The sequence below is a fragment of the Canis lupus genome, chromosome 36, assembly GCF_011100685.1.
Source record: "Canis lupus familiaris isolate Mischka breed German Shepherd chromosome 36, alternate assembly UU_Cfam_GSD_1.0, whole genome shotgun sequence".
Taxonomy (NCBI): Eukaryota; Metazoa; Chordata; class Mammalia; order Carnivora; family Canidae; genus Canis; species Canis lupus.
The window spans coordinates 18,008,929-18,027,978 of record NC_049257.1 but is presented as its reverse complement, the minus strand read 5'-3'; the positions used below and the strand labels follow the sequence as shown (position 1 = coordinate 18,027,978).

At 41.0% G+C, this 19,050-nt stretch overlaps 1 long non-coding RNA gene across 3 annotated transcripts in view; it reads left to right on the top strand.

The window, feature by feature from the left end:
- The window catches only part of LOC111094248, a 37,270-nt gene extending 33,709 nt beyond the window's left edge, over positions 1-3,561 (top strand). For all 3 annotated transcript variants that reach the window (XR_005384740.1, XR_005384741.1, XR_005384739.1), the window contains one exon: positions 1,477-3,561. This is a non-coding gene — a long non-coding RNA (uncharacterized LOC111094248). The remainder of the gene's footprint in view (positions 1-1,476) is intronic.
- The last annotated feature ends 15,489 nt before the right edge of the window (positions 3,562-19,050 follow it).

Below are 19,050 nucleotides of genomic sequence, written 5' to 3'. Positions count from 1 at the left end.
GACATGCAAAGTATAGAGCTCGCTAAGGGAAGCTGGGGGACCATAAAGAAAAGGGAGTGATGGTGAACTTGTAACCTTGTGACCTTGACATCAAGGAACCTGCCAAATATAAGATAGAAAATAAGGATGAAAATAACTATGATGTAATAGTGTCATCAAACAGAAAGGAATGAACACTTAGATGAATTCTGAAGTAGACATGTGAGTTTTTAACGAAGGGGCATTTAGAAAAGGATCGATGATACAGTGGGACTTCTTTGGGGCTGACCCTGGAAGATTGGGTAAGATGTCAAGCATAAGTGCGGAGTTGACGGGACAGTTTGTTGGTTTAGGAAATAAAGAATAGCAGTCGAATGCAGAAGAACTAGGCGTTAGTGTCTGTTTTAAACTGATTGATGCTAGTTTTTCCTCCAGCAGTGCTATAAAGAATAGAGAAGTTCCTGAAAAATCTAGCTGTGAAGCAAATTTTTGCCCAGCACATTCAATGCTACTTTTCCCCAGTGGCTTATGGATTGAGAGCAGAAATGCACGTTAGGGTTGGAAGGGATAGAGGGGTGGGAGGATGGAAACTGATGATACAATAAAAGGTTTAAAAATGTTTTTAATGTAATAAGAATATGATTCAAGAACTGTGAGAAATTACAAAGTTAAGGCAAAAACCTCGGTTTTCAGATGTATGCAAAGTAGTTTGGGAGTCCACAACTAAGCACACCACAGAGCTCCTTCCCTCAGGCTGGCTGTGTTGAGAGTCTAGAGTGACAGGAACGGCTTGTGAATGATTCAGAGCAGATTCAGAGCAGAAACAGAGACATGGGAGGAGGTAATTTAGCACCACAAAAGAGAAGGGAAACAAGCTTTCTGAGTAGAGGTGGGGCAGCCATGGGTATTCTGTGAATACATCAGGGAGGATAAGCTCTGAAGCAAAGATCTACTGGGTGTTAGGCTTGGGAGATCGCTGACCTTCCAGAATGCAAGAAAATGGAGACAGTGTGGGCAGGCTGCCCTGTCAAGAGGTTCGGTAGTGAGGAAAGGGGGAGTGGAGAGAAGCAGACAGCCTGGGATGCCAAGAGCTGGGCATTGGACTGGATGGGGAGATGGGTAAAGCTGGAAATGGACATAGAGTGAAAAGGAGTTAAGGGTCTGGAGGTCAAGATGGACAGGAAGAGCCAAGAGAAGCCGGGCTGGAGAAGTCATGATGACACCTCAATATTTAGGGTCTCCAACAGGCCACGCTTGCCAGACAGGACGATAACCCCTATTTCCCCTTACATGCTTCTACTCCTAGTTGAAAATATAGCAGGGAAATTCAGTTCTCAAAATAAATTCCCTCCTCAACAACCAAAACAGAATAATACATTATCCAAATTCTGCAGTAGTAGGGTCGATCAGAGAAGTGGAGTGCTGTGAGTGGCAGAGGGGATTTACTTTATTTATTTATTTATTTATTTATTTATTTATTTATTTATTTATTTTTAGGGATTAGACCTCGTCTTGCCGGATCACTGGAGCATGGCAAGCAGTTGTGTACGTCTGCTGTTCCTGTGCGGGCTGGTGGACATGAGGTCAGCAGAGCCAGCAGTGAGAACAAGCCAATGGTTGGGAAGTGGGGGCAGGTGAGAGCAGACAGGAGTCTGGGAGAAGGAGCTGGAATCTGCTTCCCTTTCTCACTGGAACCCACTTCAGCCTCTCAGCACCTTCAAGTGTCCAGCTCCAGCAGAGAACTGGCACATGTCACCAGAAAGCCCTCATGCACCTGCCCTGGAGTCAAGGAGGCTCAAGGAAGAGTTCTGTGGAGGCTGGAGGAGCTGTGGGTGGGGCGGCTGCCTCACACCCGAAGATGAGCTAACAGACCGCCCCCCAACCCCCCCAGCAAGCCTGATCTTATTACACTGGCAAACTTTATGTTGTTCTCACTTTCTGCCTCATTCATGTATTTAAGAAATTGTTCCTGAAGGAAAAGCGATAGTAGAGATTGAATAAATAAATGGAAAAGGTGCTTGAGACTTACCCACCCACCTCTGGGTAAAACCCTATCTTTGTAGTCCCTGGGGTCTACTAAGACCAGTGGCTCTTCCAAAAATGTCTTCTAAATTCAATCTCTTTTGGAAACTGGAAAAATCAACCTTTTCCTAACAGTATTGAAAGAGGCAAATAATCTTAGTGTTATTAACAAGATCAGTTAAACAACCCGAATGGTAAACACCCCTTCCCAAGAAGGTTTGCAGTTTTAGTACCCTGTCTCTCACACCACGGAGATTCTGATCCTTCTTCTCCAGGATTGCGAATCAGAGCTCTACAGCAATCATTCCTAAGGCGGTGTGGCAAGACAGCCTCATCTGAATTATCTGGCAAGATTTTTTAATTGCACCCAAAACCCCATGACAAGTGGTCAGACATAGAGGAGAAGGCCCTGGCAAGGAGAGCAGCAGGGACTAGAATTACATGGTCACATGACGAGCAATGACTGGAGCCACTAGAAGGCAGAGGGAGCAAGGAAGGAGTCTCCTCTAGAGCCTTTGGAGGGATGGACGCCCTCCCTGGTCTACACTTTGGTTTTAGGCTTTGGAACTGTGAAACAACAGATTTCTGTTTGTTTTAAGCCATCAGGTTTGTGGCAATTGTTAACGGCAGCCCCAAGAAACTAGTACACCCTGCACGTGTCCTCATAACCCTGCAAATGAAAGTTAATGCTTGGTACAGAAGGGGCTTCCAGGAAACTGTTCTAGTATCGTGGACAAGCAGCAGTTCTGATGGGTTAGCAGTTCTGATGGGTTCTTCCTGCATAACATCATGCAGGAAGTTTAAAAAGAGAGCAATGCCAGTTGTGAAATACTTTGAAGAACACCCTGAAAAAAAGTGTAAGCGTATGATTGAGCCTCGTGCAGGTAAACATTGAAGAACAATATAAAACAGAAATGGTTTTGTTAATGATTAGGAAATGAGCCCAGGTGGGAAGAAAGACCTATTTTTGCATTTTGTTCTCTTCTACACTGTTTGGAGTTTTATTTTCCCCACGCATAACCTATTTTTTAAATCCCTAAGAAAAAAAATAAAACACCACGTAGTTCTGATAACAGACATGTTCGAGAATGCCTGCATTAGGGACCAGCTAAAAGAGGCACAAGAGAGTCAGCCCAAGGCAAAATTCGGAAACACATGAGGTGGTTCTGGGAGTTTCCAATCTAGATGATTCTGAAGGTCAAGAAAGAAAGGTCAAAGATCTGAGTAACCAGAGGTTATCTGTTTCTAAGTTTCATCACATGTGAAGCCTCTACCATCCCAGAAACAGCCATATTTTAGCCAGGTCTCTCTTCTCGGCTGGGAGGACCATTCATTCACGAATACGGACACTGCTTTGCATATCATTATTTACGCCACTGCTTGCCTACCTCCTGAGGTGTTTATGGTGAGGAGTATCACATATATAAAATCACACTAATGTTTTATATGAAAAGGAAATCATACTGAAAAGGAGAAAAGTCCATGGCACCTTGTTAACAGCCCCCACTGCCGTCAGTGAGATCTGTCAAGGGTTCTGGTTGCAAAACATTGATTTTATAATAGCAATAAAGTTTACAAATGGCAAAAATATGAGCTTGTTTACTTCTGGAAGATTTTATTATTCATGCAAACTATTAGTCAAATACAGAGGCTGTGATATACACTGCAAAAACCATTTTTTGAGCCAGAAAGACCCCAGAGAGAGAGATACAAAGGAAATGATTTTGTAAAATCTAAGGATTTCTTAATCCTTAGGTTAAAAAGCCAGGTTCTATACCTGGAGCAAAGGTGAGCCTGGTCCGGATCTTTGTGATCAGCGCTCTCTTATAGTTGGTTGTGTTAGTTGTACCAATAGAAACTTCCAGGCTATGGGATACCTGCAGCTCAAACCCAAGTCTACTAGACCTAGTGATCATACACTGTTGGAGGGTTGAGTTCTTTTGCCTTAAACGCAGTTGTTCAGTGGGTCCTGCCAGGTAGCATGCTTGTTGCTGGTTTTTAGGATCTTTTATGCATCTCCTCCACTGGTCTACACTCAGTAAAAGCGATGGTTTCCCTCTACTTCTCGATCTTAGCCTGGCTTCCTAGCTGGTTACCAGAGTCTCTCTAATCCAACTGTGGCTATTCACTGAGGAGCTGAATATACTTAGTGTAAGTGAGACAGACCTGTTTTCCTTCTGCCTTAGCATAATCTGCTTAGAACTCCCCTAAAATACATTGTACAGATTCTAACTATAGATTTCCTTCCTGCATAATATCACGCAGGAAGTTTAAAAAGATAGCAATGATACTGTTAATTCCTCCAGTAAGAGCCATTACAATGTTCTACAGGCAGACACCGAGGGTCTTCACGGATCCATGAATAAAATGTTTTCCTAAGACTGTAATGATGATAGTGAGCTTTTTTGTCTGTTTTCCCTCATCTCCCACTCTATGAGCATTCATTTCTCCCTTTCCTCCTACTAGGACCCTGAAATTTCTAGCTATATAATTTGAGTGTCCCTGACCTTCCCCAACAAGGACACACTGGCCTTACTTACCTGTCTCCTTTGATTGGTTCAGAGTTGATGACACAAGTTGGTTTAAGTAGATAAAAGATCTACTGGGGAGAAAAAGCTGATGCTTTCTCCTAGTGAAGGAGAATTAAGACCCATCTAATTCCAATTGTTACTTCCCTCCATTCCACAATAAAGAGGAGAACCAGCCTTTAAAAAAGCTGCCATAGTACAAGGCAAAGCAGAGAGAAGAAGACCAGAGGACACCAGTAGCCATTGTTGGGCTTCTGGATCAATTCTAGCATAAAGCTCTCCTTTCCTCTGGATTCTTCTGCCAATAAACTCCTTTTAATTGTTTAAGCCAATTTTATACAACTTAAACCTTATATACAAGTAAAACCTAACTGATACAGTGATCAACACAAAATTAAGTGCTGTTTCATAGACATTCAGCTACTTTCCATGCAAATCCTTAGATTTCATTTCCAACAGTAAGACTGAAATGTTGGGGCCACCCCTAAATGGTCCTTATAATTAGGGACCTCAAAATACTTCCTGGAACCTGTGTACAGAATTCAAGGTCGAGATTTGAGTTCTAGATGAATCTGTGAACTCCAAGATTTCTGGGTATTTACAAACAATCCCACAACCATCTAGAGGGAAGGAGCTACCCCAGGAATACCCCCAGCTTCCCTAGGATCATTGGACCTATGGATGAATTCTGGTCACTGCCAAGAAAGGGTCTTGGTCACACCAGGGTTTGGCCAGAATCAGGACACCTTCCTATACCACCACTCACCTACTTGCCTTTGCCCTTTTGCTAGCTAGAGGCACTGAATGAGTATTTACAGATGAGCTAGTTAAAGCAATTCACAATCCAGAGTTCCTTAATTTTACCACTACAGCTTCTGTGAGAAGAGCCACAGAAGGATTCCAGAAAACACTCCCACAGGGTCAGTCTGTGAACACAAGATATTTTAAAATCTTTTAAATAGGTGTTGGGTATATTGTTTTAATAGTGAATATATTTACTTATACTTTATCTCTGAAAACTATTTGAGGTCGCTTTAAAACTATGTAGGAAAAAAGATTAATAAATGAAATCAAACAACATAAAAGTAAAAATAGGAAAATCAAAGACAGGGTAAGGTTAGTATACAAAATGGTTTCATAATATCCTACATAGTTACTATAGATAGACAGCAAATTTGTTTCTGACTTTTTGAATTAGATGTGGCAAAAAGGAAAACACACCTCTAATAGATTCCCAAAGTCTGGTAGATTTAAGAAGAAAGAAAAGAAAGCCAAGAAGAAAGATAAGAAAAAGAAAAGAAAGAAAGAAAGAAAGAAAGAAGAAGAAAAGAAAGACAGAAAGAAATCACTAACGAAAGAATGAAAAAAAGAAGAAACCCGAAAGAAAGAAGAAATCAGGGCCGGATTCCTGACGCGTTCCTTGCCTTCGGGTATACGCTGCACGTCACGTCCTCCTTCCCCTCCTAGAGAAGAGAAGCAAACAAAAAGGTAGTTGCATGAGAAAGAATAGTTTTCCTGTGAAAACTTTCTCCTGCAGCGAAGGGGACATTGTGTTACTGAGAGTCTCAAAGAACAAACTGTGGAAATCACATCAGCTTAGCTGATGGGATAACCTCAAAGTACTGTTCAGCAAAAGCAGTTCTAGGGAACAAATTACTCTCTGGTTGGAGCACATAGCTTTTTCACTATCTGCCTTGGTCCAATGAGGCAATTTACAACATCTATTTAAATGTCAGGACCTCAAGCCGTAAGGATGCCACCCAGGGGTGTCTTATATCCATGCAGAGAAACCACCAACAAGGAAAGGAGACCTGAGAGACAAAGAGACACACACAGATGAATTTGATTGTCTGAACACCTGGACTGCTCAGGTCCATCAGCCAATAAATTCCCTTTGTGCTTAAACGATTGGAGTTGAGTTCTGTCCACTGTACTCTATTTCCATACTCTTGACAGATGACTCCCACTGCGTTCAAAAACGGTCTAGGGGCACCTGGGTGGCTTGGTTGGTTAAGTGTCTGCCTTCGGCTTGGGCAATGGTCCCAGGGCCCTGGGATCAGGCCCCGCATCATGTTCCCTGCTCGGTGGGGAGTCGGCTTCTCCCTCTCTCTCTGTCTGCCACTTCTGCTTGTGAGCTCTCTCTCTCTTTCTCTCATCAAATGAATAAATAAAAATCTTTAAAAAAAAAAACAGGGCTAAATCGAGGAGGAAGGAGATACAGGGGCACCCATACTCATCCCAGAGGTAAGAGAAAGTGGGGCTTTGTTAATTCTAAAACCTACCACTCCCTCCACACACGATGACCAGGTAGCAAAATGACAACAAGATTTATGTGTGCGGGTCCCTTCACATCTCTGGCTGTTGTATGAAACCAATTGCTTCATTTCTTTATCTACCATCTATTAAATCATGAGTTAAGGAAAGATGCTCTGTGAATTGATTCCACATATGAACTGAATGAATACACATCATCTGAGGAACCAACTGTCGGAGCACAGATGGTATATCGGAGCATGAGATAGTTTCCTTGTCGCAAAGCTCTGCTCTCTGCAACTGCTTTGCCCCCTGCTGTAGGACTGACTTGTTCAGGTAATCTATATTTATCAATAGAGCACTAACATTGTAAAAATAAGGCAATTATACTCCGGTGACAGAGTTAAATATTATGTCACTATATGCAGCAAATGGCATTGTAAGTCATTTCTTCAGATATGATTTGCTCTATAAAAGCTGCATTTCAAGGCATTGGAACTCAGCGGGGATTCTTTGTCAACAATCTGCCATTTCTAGCAAAATTAAGTAATCATCTGGCTACTATATTTAGAAAGCATGTGCAGGCTATAGAACATATAGAAAGCTCTAAATGATGCATTTATCTTCAGGGGACACCATTAGATAGGTGCAGAGTAACATCTGCTTTTATAAGAAAATGGGCTTTCTATTGGAACCATAGAACAAAAAGAACACCACAGTGTAAAGTTCCCTTTGCCTCCCAGAATATCCAGGATCAGGGGATCAGGTCACAAAAACAATGTAGAATAACTTGTAGTTTTTCTTAAAGAGAGTTCTGTGGTTTGAAATTATTTCTCTCCCGTGCCTCTAGCCTTCGCAGAAGTTTTAAGAGACTCACCCTTGGATTATTTCAGAATCTCTCCTTCTATAAGAAGATACTCTGCGCTCACAGACCAGAGATTCATTATTTTAAACCATTATGGTAACTTTGAAAACTATGATGGCAGCTCCTGTTTCTTGTGCACTTACCATGTCTGAGGAATAAATAGGCATTGTGCATACGTTATTTCGTTAAGTAAATGATATGAAATTATATAGATGTATGTGTGTGTGCTTATTGTGGTTAGGATATATGTATAAGGTATATATTTGTGTATATATCCCTGGTTCATAAATAAAGAAATCAATATTCAGAGACATAAGAAATTTACCGAATATCTCATAGAAAGTAAGGGATAGAGCTGGCTCTGGCTACTTCTGAGGCCAGGCCTAACACCACACCACAGCTGCCCCCCGAACAATCAAACCATCCATTGTATTATTTACCCTCTCACATTAATTCACATCTTTCTCCTCCTGGATCTCCAAGCCCCTCTTGCCTTCCATCTATAGTTACACATGGTAATGGGCTGAAACATAACGACTGCTTTCAGGAGGTGTCCCGAGTTCTCTGAGAAAATAAAACTGAATTCTGTGAAAGTTAAAGGACAAGTGAAAAGGACAAGAAGAAGAGCAGATGACATGAGACCCTGGTGTGCCCATTGCCTGATTTCCAGTAGGCTCATCCTGATTCACTGGGCCCGGATGCTTTGGAAGATGTGTTTATTCCATGCCTGCACTCTTGCCCACTGCTGCTAGAAAAAAGACCTCGGGACCTTGCTGGAGGAGTTTTTCCTGGAGTGTGCTTTTTTTTTTTTTTTTTAAAGATTTATGTATTTATTTGAGAGAAAGAGAGTGCAAGCAGTGGAAGGGTAGAGGGAGAAAAAGAGGAAGAGGAAGAGGAAGAGACCTCAAGCAGACTCCCCACTGAATCTCTCAGACTCTCAGATTCCTGAGATCATGATCTGAAACAAAACTAAGAGTCGATTGCTTAACCTGTTGAGTCACGCAGGCGCCCCAGGACTTTGCTGTTTATGAGAACTCCTTGAGGGAAGGAATGCAGGGAGTGCGAGGCAGCCAGTGTGGGCCTGAAGACCACTGCACGTCAGGTTCTATCCAACTTCCAGGCTTTCTTTTCTACCTGAGATCTACTCTGTGGTCAGCAAGAATTTGATCACCGTATGCTGCGTGAGAGAGAGACCGAGACAAAGAGTCTCTCCTGCTTGGAGTTATTGGGCTTCTTTTACTTACAAGTTTACAATTTTAATCAAAATTGGAACATTTTTTAGCCATTATTTATTCAAATAAATTATTGTTCCCTTCTAGTCTCGCCCCTTCTTCTGAGACCCTAGTAACATATATGTAAACTGCTTAATATCATCCTACAAGTCACTGCTGCTCTGTTTGGCTTTTTGGTTCCGTGATTTTTTAACTCTATATTTCATTCTGTATAGATTTTATTCCTGGATCTTCAAGTTCACTGATTTTTTTTTCCATCTTTAGTGCCTAATCTTCTGTTAATTCTATACACTAAATTTTTCTTTTCAAATGTTGTATTTCAATCTCCAGAAGTTTCATCTGGTTCTTTTTACCTTCCATTTTCTCATTCCATTCATGCTTTGCTTTACTTGAACATATTTATTATAGCTGGTCTAACGTCCTTCTTTGCTAATTCCATCTATAGAGCTAGAGTGTCTCTATTGATTGATTTTCTCCTGGTGTGGGTTACATTTTCTTGCTTTGTAGCATGTTTGATGATTTTTTAAAAATGGATTATGGAAATTATGAATGTTATGCTACTGAATGTGTGGATTTTTGTTTTTCTGTTTTCCTTTAAAGAATAGTGGGCTTTGTTTCAGCAAGCAATGACTTGCTTTCCAGCTTCACCCCTTCTAGACCTGTTTGGTTTTTTTGTTTGTTTGTTTTGTTTTTTTAGGTTTTCTATCACACACCTTGTGTAGTTTTATTCCAGGGGTTGTTCAGCCTTACTATTAACACATGACCCCTTGTAGTCTCCACTGAATGCCCTCGTGACCAGTGAGGACTCTCTACCGTGGGTGCCTGGAGCTTAAACATCTCCTTGCCCTTGTGAATTTACAAGTCTCTGATTATATTTCCCCCTGCCTCATGGACTTTTACCCCATGCACACACAATGTAATAATTGGCAAAATGCAAGGGAGCCCTGCAGGAAGATTCATGCAGCTCCATTTCTGCATAGTACCGTCTTCTTTACAGTTATGATCTGCAACTCCCAAGGTGCTCAGCCTCCCTTTATCTCCTTTTCCTTAGTTCAGCAAGCCTACTGAGCTCTGCTTGGGATTCTCATCCCTGCACTGTGGTTGGAAGTTGCCTCCAAGTGGAAACCAGGGTGAGAATGGGGCTCATCTCATTTGCTCCTGTCTCTCAGGAACCTCAGCCCTGAGCTACCTCTGTCTGGTGTTTGGAAATAGCTGTTTTAGAGACTTTGTCCAGTTTCCTACTTGTTTATGGTAGAAAGATAAATTTGGTCCCAATGCCTCTTCTCTGGAAATAAACAGAAATTCAAGAAATTTTTTGAAGCTTCAAAGTTCTCATAACATTTCCCAATTTATCTGACCATGCACCACCTCTTATAGAGCAGCTATTAACATCTTTGGGAGTTAGTCTTCCTTGGAATACCTTTTGGAAAACTTTGCTTTAAGGGAACATATTCTTTAGAGTAGATATAAGAGCGTGTAGGAATGTCAGGAAGGATGATTACATGGGTCTAGCATATTTCTGATATAGTTATTTTTCTCCAAATGGCTCCTCTTTCAGTAAGTTAGTTTGGGTCTATTCATTGGATTTATGGTGATTTTTTTTTAAATTATGCTCTGTTACTACTTACTGTTAAGTATGCCCTATAGATTGAATAATTTAGTTACCAGGGGAAATGACACTGCAAAGTTCAAAACCCAAATTAATATAAGTAATCTGTTTTCTTATTCAATAGTCTAAATCTCCAGCAACATGACCAGAAAAAGCTTGTAATCCTTCTCCGCAAATATGTTAAAGAATACTCAGGGATGCCGCATAAGTGACTCAAATGTCCCCAAATGCACTAATTGACAGGTCACATTATTTTCTCTCGGGGCGGAAATGTGAAAGATTGTGTCATATGTGATCAATTACTACCTGCAGCTCTAGGGGTCTGAAGCCTCCCTGACAGCCTGAGTTCCTTGGTGGGCCACAAACTGGTTTTTCTTTCAGACCTCAGATCCTGTCCCACTGCCTGTCTTTGGTGACTATTCTTCACACTGTGTTAACAACAATTTTGAAGCAAGAAAATATAATTCAAGAATTGTTTGAGGGTCAGAAATGATCTCCAGATATAGACAAGGAGAAGCTGGAACGTGATTTCCTGAAGCCACCGAAAACTTTGGTTCAATTTAATAAGTATTTACGAAGTATGCACAAGATAAAATATTTTTTAAAGATTTATCTATTTATGCATGAGAGACACAAAGAGAGGCAGAGACACAGGCAGAGGGAGAAGCAGGCTCCCTGCAGGGTGCCCGATGCAGGACTCGATCCCAGAACCTCAGGATCATGCCCTGAGCCAAAGGCGGGCACTCAGCCTCTGAGCCACCCAGGTGCCCCAAGATAAAATACCTTTAACACGTCTTCTCAATAGCCAATCTTTTCCAATCATGTTAGAACCAACAGAATGCAGTCAGGCTAGCATAAGCTACTTTGGCCATCCCTAGCCAGAACTTCTGACATCCGTTTTTGTTGTTGTTTGAGGAAAATCTTTATTTCTGGGATTTTTAAAATGATATTGCGCCTTGTAGAAGATGTGAGGGTGGGATCTGGTTCAAAATACCAAATATTAACACATGAATGAACTCTTCAAGCTAAAATTACTCCAGCTGCAACGTGACTTGTAAGAGATAAAAAGGGAAGCAAAGAGGAAAACAATTCCGTAAGCTAACAAGTTCAGATAAATGAAATGAATAAAAACCCATAGTGACTTAAGGAGGGATGTGAGACAGTTCATTTAAACGTGTGTGTGTGTGTGTGTGTGAAAATACAAAGCTGAAGCCATCTGAGTACTTCCATAAGAAAAAATGCATTTTTCCATTTCACCGATAGCCTTATGTCTTTCTATATATTTTTTAAAGATTTATTTACTTAAGAGGAAGAGAGAAAGAGAGAGAGTGGTGGGAGAGGAAGAGGGAGAAAATCTCAAGCTGACTCGGGGGCCCAACGTCACGCCCCTGAGACCACGACCTGAGCCAATTGTCAGATGCTTAACCGGCTGAGCCACCCAGGCACCCCTATGTTTCCAAATTTTTTTTAAGTAGAAAAATATTATCTGTGGTTTTAGGTAGAATGAGCCACTTGCACACATAAGTAGTTCAGAAAACATCTATAAACTCTTCATGAATCCATGATCTTTCTGTGTATATTTTTGCAAGCCTCGTTTCAGATCTCATATGTCTTTGAGGATGAAATCCCTCCTAGTATGCCACAGTATCACTTTCCTTAAGAAATCTCAAAGAATAGGGCAGTCCCGGTGACGCAGCGGTTTGGCGCCGCCTGCAGCCTGGGGCGCGATCCTGGAGACCCTGGATCGAGTCCCACATCGGGTTCCCTGCATGGAGCCTGCTTCTCCCTCTGCCTGTGTCTCTGCCTCTCATTCTCTCTCTGTGTCTCTATAAATAAATAAATAAACAAAATCTTTAAGAGAAAGAATAGATTACTTATGCTTCAAATTAAAAGTGTGATAACTTACTATAGGTCAGTGAGTGTGCATAATATATTGTTCCTTATACTTACCCTGACTGCGGAAAGCTTCGTTTTTTGCTCCCCCAGGTACATGTGATTTGAGACCACTCGCCTTTGATGAGTGGGACTCATGTGCAAACCAACCTTCGGTTTGGAACTGCAGTTGTTTTTAACAGAAGCTGTTATTTGTGGTTTTGTCTCACTGCATTGCAGTCTACAAAATGCCTTTGTTCAGTGTTTGTCGCCTCACCTCTAGTTACGACTCATTATACTGCCTTTTCACTTTTTCTTTGACCGCTTTCCAAAATTCAGTATTTAATAGCTAACCTACCAGCACAAATACGGGCCCCGAGGTATGCACACGGCGCACCTTCTCACCTGATACCCATTACCTTGGCAAATAGTGCCTGTTTATCCCTCCACTTGACACCTTCTTCCTGTGTGTCCTTTGAGTGAAATTGTGATGTCTCAATATTTACCTCTATCATTCACAGACGGAACTTATCATCTGGCTTATCGGTAAGTAGAAATGATGCACAGCTTATGTGCAATGAAATCATCGCAGAAGCGAAATCCAGAGACTGATCCTAACCTTGTAGGGCAGTGTCTTGTCTCTCTTTGGTGAGGTGATTCGGTATCTCTAAGAGTATCAGTCATTCATAGGGTGTTTGGGATACTGATGTCAATAATCCTCCCACTGCTTAAAGATCACGTGTGGTGCTTGTTAATAATACAAATTCCAGGATCCCATTCTCAGAGATTCTACCTAACAGGCCTTGTGCGTGGCCCATTTTAGCAGTTCAGCAACACTTTCAGATGGTGTCCTGATTGGACTTCGAGACACACTGACCTGTACAACCTCAGAGGTTAAATACCTGCACCACTGGGCTAGAGCTATACATTCTTTTTTTTTTTTTTTTTTAAGTGTGTTCTGAGTTTTACGGAGAGGTAAACAAGATAGTGCGCTCTGATTTTTATCAACAGATATCAGTAGCTGAATTAAACATCACTTCAACTTCCCAGGCTGACATTCTGTCCAGTTCAACTTTGAAATATTATTATCCCAAAGAGGATCACTGGCACTTCCATGTGGCGATTTGACCTTGATGAGATGCTCTGCTCCGCAGATAGCAGGACCTACGATACCATGAGCCGCTCGCACGCAGTCAGGAGACACCTGCTCAGAGAAAGAAATGGATTTGTTTTCCTCTCCAAACCCAATGTGGGACCTTGTCCCATTTTATTTGTCACTAAAACACAACCGAGGAGACTTCATCAAATCTGTCAAATACTAGCCAAAGATACACTTGACCTGGAGTGAAGTATCAGGAATTTTTAAACATTTAACTCCTAGTGTGTATGAGTTTGAAACCAAGTTGAGCAGAACCCATTAATGTCACAGTGATCGGTTACCAATGGAAATAAATAATTCATGATGAAGGGAATTAGTCTAATTAGCAGGCAGTTTGAGTCCTTTGATAAAACCTCGCTCTAATTCCGTGAAGGGCAGGAAGTGCTGTCATCAGTCAGCCCTGAAAAGATTAGCATCTATTATGAATGAGGTTCGACACCCTAGCGAAGTCATGTGTGTCCTGGAGACAAACTTAATATGTTCCAGAATGGGACACAGTTTGTCTCACCAACACATCACGATTCCTACCAGGCTATTGTATGTAATAACAAGCAAAGATCAACGCTCCATCCTGTCACTCACTCCGCTGTCCGTCATTCTGACAACTGTGCAAATACATTCTCCATGCAAAGGAGGGAGTGTGCCCTGAATACTTGTAAAATTGCACAGGATGTCAAGGAAAATATGTGTTACTTTCTCACTCACCAAAACAAACACACAGAACCAAATGTCAGCCCGGAAACTGACGGTTTCAGAGATGGTGGGCAATATAGGATGTCAGGTTTGGTGTATACACATTTCATTTTAAAAACTGTTGTCAGCTCTCCCGGGAAATTTGCTTCCCTACTTATCTCTCTCTAGATATTGAAGTTACAAGATCAATCACAGGCTTCTGGCTTCTGCAACTGCAGATAAATGGAGATAAGGGTCCTGAGCAAAGAAGCTGCTGGAATTCCAAACGAATGTTATAAAGGAAAACAGGGAAAAGTTTTTTGGTTTGGCCCGTCGTTAGAGTGCACAAATGGCTTGCATCCTTGGGATGGCTCAGTTCTGGGAAGATCTGCAGTTTCTGAATATGTGGCCTGATGTATCTAAAAGATGTTGACTGTTCCGCACTGTGCAAGCCCCACATTATTTTGCAGCCCACAAGCTGACGCGGCATCAGCTGTGTTTCCATTTTTACTTATGAGCCTTTTGAAATTACATGTTTCCATTTTGCAATTTGATGTAATAATGAAGAAACTCCAAATTTGTAAGTTATTGTATTGCTTGTTTTTATTGTGTAAAATTAATTGCTCCATTTATTTATGTCATTAAGAAGGGGGGTACCATTTTGCGCATTTTATCATTTGCTGTAATAATTAACATGCCAATAACACCACAGACGCCTTGGAAACAGCAAGGATCAAGCCTGAAAGTCTGAATAGCACATAACATGGCAGCCCCTGTTGTGAGAAGGGCTGCTTCCCAAAAGTGAGGGGAAGAACGTAACATCACACGAGTATTAATAATCCTGATGAGCACATACTTGTGGAAATGAAGTGGAAGTGAGCATGTTTAGCCAATACAAGAAGTGACGTTTGTAGAAGCAAAATAGTATAGTTCTCATAAATTGTAATCCAGCTGTCCAAACACAGTTGAAATAAGCGTCGATACTGTAGACATACATGGGCTGCACCAACTTGGTGTTGACAACTCACTTAGATCTGAAAAGATACCTTGGTAAATATTTGGTATAGTTCTTTAGAATTAGCTGTTACTAAGGAGGGTTAGATATTGGCTCTATCTTTCTTTGCAACCTATCTACCAACTAGAGAGCTGAATCAAAATCTTACAGTTTTGCATTTATGTAGCCAACACTGGAATTGCTCTGCAGGGGAGCAGAGAAATGATTTGCAGATCTGCAAAATCTTTAGCACTTCGTGTACACCTCCTATTTATGACCAATTACATAGATAGATAGATGATAGATAGATAGATGATAGATGATAGATAGATGATAGATAGATAGATAGATAGATAGATAGATAGATAGATAGATAGATGATAATAGATAATCTTGAGGGCAGGAAGCATTCTTTATAAAATTTTTTTTTACTTAAAATTCAATTTAACTGACATAGAGTGTGTTATTAGTTCCAGAGGTAGAATTTAGTGACTCATCAGTTGCATAGAACATCCAGTGTTCATTACATCAAGTGCCCTCCTTAATGCTCATCACTCCATTGCCCTACACTCACTCCCCTCCAGCAACTCTCAGTTTGTTTCCTACAGTTAAGAGTATTTTTTAAAGATTTTGTTTATTTATTCATGAGACACACACACACACACACAGAGAGAGAGAGAGAGGCAGAGACACAGGCAGAGGGAGAAGCAGGCTCGATGCAGGGAGCCCGACGTGGGACTCGATCCCGGGTCTCCAGGATCAGGCCCTGGGCTGAAGGTGGTGCTAAACCACTGAGCCACTTGGGCTACCCTAGTTAAGAGTATTTAATGGTTTGCCTTCTTCTCTGTTTTCATCTTATTTTATTTTTCCTTCCCTTTGGCTATGTTCATCTGTTTTGTTTCTTAAATTTTACATATGAATGAAATAATATATTTGTCTTTCTCTGACTGACTGATTTATTTCGCTTAGCATAATACCCCCCTAGTTCTAGCCACGTTGTTGCAAATGGCAAGATCTCACTCTTTTTGATGGTTGAGTAATATTTCATCATATATATGTAGATATACACGCACACATGCACATCTTTACCCATTCATCGGTCGATAGACATCTGGGCTCTTTCCATATTTTGGCTATTGTGGACATTGCTGCTATAAACATTGGGGTGCAGTGCCCCTTCAAATCACTGTTTGTCTCCTTTGGATAAATACCCAGTAGTGCAGTTGCTGGGTCATAGGGTAGCTCTATCTCCACACTGTTTTCCAGAGTGGCTGCACCAGTTTGCATTCCCACTACAGCGTAAGAGGGTTTCCCTTTCTCAGGAACCATTCTTTATCCCTCTATATATCTTCTCTTCCTCATACCAGTCTCCAGCAGGGGGAAAACGATATAACTGGTGTCGAGTGAATCTTGACTGGGTAAATGGACAGAACCTACTAACCAAGGTGCAGTCACCCAATCAAGCATTTCTCTATAAAGAACAACAGAATGGCAACAATCCACACCAATCTTAGAATGCATCTGTGGCTCAAAGTCTCAGGGTATGATCATGGCTGGCCTTCTCAGCTCCAAGGATCTGTTGCCTGTTTAACTAATGGATGCAGAGTCCTGTTCTGACAGCATCCATCAGCTGAGCTTGAGCTCAAAAATCACCTTGTGTTCTACCAAGAGCTCCGACTCCACAGAGAGGGAAAACCTTCCAACTGAGACCCTATCCACTCTCAGATGTCCCTACAGAGAAACCCATAAAAGACTGAAAGTATTTTGACATGCAGTAATTAAAATTATTTTTCAGAATCCAGAACATTAATCCAAGTCTCATGTCTCCTTAGAATTCAGTTCTCTTTAGCCAAATATTTAAGACACTGTTGCCAGAGCAGACAGTTCATAGATCACAGGGAAGTTGGTTACTTGAATCTAGTAAAAATCACTAATTTAGATTAATTGAGAAAACTCTGTCTGAATTAGTGAAGAATATTATAAACAGATTTTTTTTTAGATTTTTTTTATTTATTCATGAGAAACACAGAGAGAAAGGCCGAGACACAGGCAGAGAGAGAAGCAGGCTCCCTGCAGGGAGCTCGACGTGGGACTCGATCCCGGGACTCCAGGATCACACCCTGGGCCAAAGGCAGACACTCAACTGCTGAGCCACCCAGGCATTCCTATAAACAAACTTTTTTAAACAAGTGTTTTATTCCTTTTAAGAAGTATGGCCTAGCTTGAATGGGCTAGGAGAACTCTGCAAGTATCTGCATGGAGAATTCAGATATGGAATTATTATGTTATTTGCCGGTAAATAATCATTTTAATTCATTTGTATTTGTTACAACCTTTTAGTAGAATGTGACTTGAACACTACATTGCCACTCAAAACTTGCTGAGTTATGGGCAGCCCGGGTAACTCAGTGGTTTAGCCCCGCCTTCAGCCCAGGGTGTGATCCTAAAGACCCGGGATCGAGTCCCGGGTCAGGCTCCCTGCATGGATCCTGCTTCTCCCTCTGCCTGTGTCTCTGCCTCTCTCTCTCTCTCTCTCTCTCTCATGAATAGATAAATAAATAAAATCTTAAAAAAAAAAAGCTTGCTGAGTTACGTTTTTAACAGCTTTATGACACGTCTAGGTAAGCTTATAATTTTGTCACTCTAAACAATGCTCTTTGGAAAGCATGCCCTAGGGACGGTTACTCCCATCAAGTTGGTTCAGTTTAATGTATGAGTTCCTAGAGGCCTGGTACATGCGGTTGGTAACGGCAGGGGATGAAAGATTTAGAAAGTAGATCCTAGAAGGTAAAAGTTCTTTTAACCAATATTTATTTTTCTTTTAAACATCAGAGTACAGCTCAGAACATTTCACTAAGAAAAAAAATTGGTTTTACTAAGGAATCCACTCCATTGCTGAACACTTCAGTCTGCACAGTTAACATTTAGTTACATACATTTTGCAACAAATGTCACCTTGTCCTGTTAAAATAAGCCAATGTGGAACTTTTAGCTGGGCTTTTAGTTCCTACATATCAATCACACACAGAAATAGAAATCTTTTATTCCTGTTAAGTAGCTCTTATCATGCCATACAGATTTTTTAAATGTTAACAAACAAAAGGAAAAACATCCTTGAGTATTATCAGAGGGAATGAAGACAAAAATACTGAACACATGTACAAATAATAATTCTAAATTAGTGGTTTTGAACCAAAGGAAGTATAGTGAAAGCTGTAGCCCTTTCTTTCCAGAAAAATACACAAAATGTCCAAACAAATGAAATTTGGGCACAATTTCTTTAAGAAATCTGTGATATTCTGTGTCTTCTTAGGTGTATTTAGGCAGTTATTTCTTTAATATCGTGCAAAAGTACATTTTGGTTCTGGAACCTAAAGAAATTACACTGCTTCTGAGTAACTAGAGCCCAGATTGATCAGTTTCTAATTTTATCTCCCACTTCTCTTTTCTATCATTCTATTTTGCCCTCTGCTAAGAAGTTCTGAATTCACCTTATTTGCAAAGACATTCCAAAGAGCAGAAGACATAGACTAGGTTCTCAGCAGTGACAAGAGATGGAATGAGGGCGATATTTCAGAGCCAGTAATTTTCATTAATACATCCAAGGAGAGATTTGGATAATTTTCTCCTCAATAGCCATGTTCTCCTTTCCTATTAACATAATTTCTATTTCCTACTTTAGCTGAGGGTTAGAAAAGAACTCTACCTTGCAGCCTCTCTCGCAGCTAGAAGCAGCCATATCAAACCATGGCCAGCAGAAGCTTCTGGGGAGAAGTTCTTTTGAATGCTCTTTACAAGGGGCTCAGTGGTTTGCTCTCACATGACTTTTTTGCCCTTTGCCAGAATGCAAAGACGATGCCTTGAG